We start from the raw sequence: 4,363 nt of genomic DNA, 5'->3' as shown, positions 1-4,363 counted from the left end.
TGATGCCTTCAGTAGAGATGGGGCTATCTTTATAGGTCTGCAATATGATGCCTTCAGTAGAGTTGGGGCTATCTTTATAGGTCTGCAATATGATGCCTTCAGTAGAGATGGGGCTATCTTTATAGGTCTGCAATATGATGCCTTCAGTAGAGATGGGGCTATCTTTATAGGTCTGTAATATGATGCCTTCAGTAGAGATGGGGCTATCTTTATAGGTCTGCAATATGATGCCTTCAGTAGAGATGGGGCTATCTTTATAGGTCTGCAATATGATGCCTTCAGTAGAGATGGGGCTATCTTTAGAGATGGGGCTATCTTAGTATAGGTCTGCAATATGATGCCTTCAGTAGAGATGGGGCTATCTTTATAGGTCTGCAATATGATGCCTTCAGTAGAGATGGGGCTATCTTTATAGTTCTGTAATATGATGCCTTCAGTAGAGATGGGGCTATCTTTATAGTTCTGTAATACGATGCCTTCAGTAGAGATGGGGCTATCTTTATAGTTCTGCAATATGATACCTTCAGTAGAGATGGGGCTATCTTTATAGTTCTGTAACATGATTCCTTCAGTCGTGATGACTCCAATGCTTCCCACAGTTGTGTCAAGTTGGTTGGATGTCCTTTGGGTGGTGGACCCTTTAGTCACACACACAGTCAGAGCCATAAAAATGTATGCATTGACCAAGTTATCATTTTGGCTCTGTACGCCACCACAATGGATTTGACTATCAAGATGACCTGAAAGTGCAGACTTTCAGCTTTAATTTGAGGGTATTTAGATCCAAATCGGGTCAACGTGGAAGAAATTACAGCACTTTGCATGTGGTCCCCCCAATTTTAGGGGCTCAAAAGTAATTGGACAAAATAATATAACCATAAATTAAATTGTGAGTTTTAATACATTGGTTGCAAATCCATTGCAGTCAATGACTGCAGCAAGCGAAGGCAAAACTGTAAAGCTTAGAGACGATCTAATGTTAAACACTGTTAAAGTAATATGGCTACAGGTTCATCTGCTTCACCTAAAGCCCATTCTTGTGGGAAGCTGCTATAGACCACAAGTACTAACAGTTGCTATGTGTGAAATGCTTGATAATGTATGAGATAACAGTGAAGTATATTTTCTAGGTGATTTAAAATATTGACTGGCTTTCATCAAGCTGCCCACTCAAGAGAAATCTTCAAACTGTAACCAGTGCCTTCAACCTGGTTCTGGTTGTCAGTCAACCTACCAGGGTAGTTACAAACAGCACAGAAATTAAATCATCAACATGCATTGATCATATATTTACTAATGCTGCAGAAATGTGCTTTAAAGCAGTATCCAAATCCATAGGATGTAGTGATCACAATATAATAGCCATGTCTAGGAAAACCAAAGTCCCGAAGGCTGGGCCTAATGTAGTGTATAGAAGGTCAGGCGCTGCACTTGAGCAACCAGATGCTGCACTTGACACATTTATGAAATTGCTTATTCCAGTTACTAATAAGCACCCATTAAGAAAATGACTGTAAAAACTGTTAAATCCCCTTGGATTGATGAGGAATTGAAAAATTGTATGGTTGAGAGGGATGAGGCAAAAGCTATAGCAAATAATTCTAGCAGCACAACTGTCATGCCCTGGTCTAAGTATTTTGTGTTTTCTTTATTATTTTGGTCAGGCCAGGGTGTGACATGGGTTATTTATGTGGTGTGTTTTGTCTTGGGGTTGTTGTAGGTTATGGGATTGTGGTATAGTAGAGTTGTCTAGGTAAGTCTATGGCTGCCTGGAGTGGTTCTCAATCAGAGGCAGGTGTTTATCGTTGTCTCTGATTGGGAACCATATTTAGGCAGCCATATTCTTTGAGTGTTTCGTGGGTGATTGTTAGCACCAGATAAGGCTGTTTAGGTTTTCCACGGTTTTTGTATTCAGTTGTTCATGTGTACTATTTCGTATTAAAAGAACCATGGACACTTACCACGCCGCATATTGGTCCTCCGATCCTTTTCGCCTCTCCTCTTCGGAAGAAGAGGAGGAAATCCTTAACAACAACCGACTGGCAAACATACTGCAAATTAAGAAATCATGTGACTAAACTAAATAAAAAATAAACTACACTATGAAACAAAGATAAATGATATAAAGAATGATTGTAAAACGCTTTGGAGCACCTTCATTCATTGAATCAGATGGCACTGATACTGCCAACTACTTGGCATGACAGCAAAAAACCACTGACACTACACATCCCAGTATATCTGACCAAATTATAAAAGACAAGAATTATACTTTTAAATTCCATAAAGTAAGAGGTGAAAAAATGATTGTTGTCTATCACCAATGACAAGCCACCGGGGTCTGACAACTTGGATGGAAAATGATTGAGGTTTATAGCGGACAATATCGGCACTCCTATTTGCCACATAATAAATTGAAGTCTACTAGAAAGTGTGTTCCCTCAGGCCTGGAGGGAAGCTGAAGTCATTCCACTACCCAAGAATAGTAGAGCCCCCTTTACTGGCTCAAATAGCCAACCAATCAGCCTGTTAGCAACCCTTAGAAAAAAATAGTGTTTGACCAGATACAATGCTATTTCACAGTAAACAAATTGACAACAGATTAGCAGCTCGCTTATTGGGAAGGACACTCAACAAGCACAGCACTTACACAAATGACTGATGATTGGCAGAGAGAAATTGATAATAAAATGATTGTGAGGGCTGTCTTGTTAGACTGCAGTGCCGCTTTTGACATTATTAATCATAGTCTGCTGCTAGAAAAATGAATGTGTTATGGCTTTACACCCCCCTGCTATAATGTGGATAAAAAGTTACTTGTCTAACAGAACATAGAGGGTGTTCATTAATGGAAGCCTCTCAAACATAATCCAACTTGATTCAGGAATTCCCAAGGGAAGCTGTTTAGGCCCCTTGCTTTCTTCAATCTTTACTAATGACATGCCACTGGCTTTGAGTAAGGCCAGTGTGTCTATGTACGCAGTGTAGGGATTTTATATGATGTACTGTTTTATTTTTAGCTCATTCAGTACAAACATAGTTCAATGTTTTATCTTTTGTTTTGTTGTATATGTAATGTGGGTGCTTTGGTATGTTTGGACTAACAAATACAAATACAAATGCATTCTCAATTGGATTCAGGTCAGGCGATAGACTTGGCCATTGCAAAACAATCCACTTCATTGCCTTAAACAAGTATTAGGTTGCTTTCGCAGTATGCTTCGGGTCATTGTCCATCTGCACTGTGAAGCGCCGTCCAATGAGTTTTGAAGCATTTGGCTGAATCTGTAGCAGATAATATAGACCTAAACACTTCAGAAATCATCCTGCTGCTTGTCAGCAGTCACATCATCAATAAATACAAGGGAACCAGTTCTATTTTGTAAATGACATTGCTGAAGTCAAGGTTCAGTAGGATAGTCAGGATAGTCAGTTTAGTAGTTTAGGAATTGTTAGTTAGATTACTTGTTGGTTATTACTGCATTGTCGGTACTAGAAGCACAAGCATTTCGCTACACTCGCATTAACATCTGCTAACCATGTGTATGTGACAAATAAATTTGATTTGATTTGATTTAGGCTAGTAGGATAGTCAGGATAGTCAGATAGGCAGCATGAGTGAAGGAGGCTTTGTTGCGAAATAGGAAGCCGATTGTAGATTTAATTTTGGATTGGAGATGCTTAATGTGAGTCTGGAAGGACAGTTTACAATCTAACCAAACACCTATGTATTTGTAGTTGTCCACATATTTTAAGTCAGAACCGTCCAAAGTAGTGATGCTCGTCGGGCGGGTGGGTGCAGGCAGCGATCGATTCAAGAGCATGCATTTAGTTTTACTTGCATTTAAAAGCAGTTGGAGGCCACGGAAGGAGTGTTGTATGACATTGAAGCTCGTGTGGACGTTAGTTAGCACAGTGTCCAAAGGGCCAGATGTATACAGAATGGTGTCGTCTGTGTAGAGGTGGATCAGAGCAGCAAGAGCGACATCATTGATATTTCCAGAGACGGTCGGCCTGAGAATTGAACCCTGTGGCACCCCCATAGAGAGGTCCGGACAACAGGCCCTCCGATTTGACACACTGAACTCTATCTGAGAAGTAGTTGGTGAACCAGGCGAGGCAATCATTTCAGAAACCAATGGTTTATGGTTTACGTCTTGTAGTAAGCCATCTGTATTTACTCTGGTGAAGTCTTCTCTTGAATGTTGACTTTGACACAGATATGACTACCTCCTGGAGAGAGTTCTTGATTTGGCCAACTGTTGTGAAGGGTTTTTCTTCACCAGGGAAATCATTTTTCTGTCATTCACCACAATTGTTTTCCATTGACTTTTGGGCCTTTTGGTGTTCCTGAGCTCACCAG

The sequence above is a fragment of the Oncorhynchus masou genome, chromosome 25 (assembly GCF_036934945.1).
Source record: "Oncorhynchus masou masou isolate Uvic2021 chromosome 25, UVic_Omas_1.1, whole genome shotgun sequence".
NCBI classification, from domain to species: Eukaryota; Metazoa; Chordata; class Actinopteri; order Salmoniformes; family Salmonidae; genus Oncorhynchus; species Oncorhynchus masou.
The sequence above is the reverse complement of the archived record's forward strand: the minus strand, read 5'-3'. Positions refer to the sequence as shown.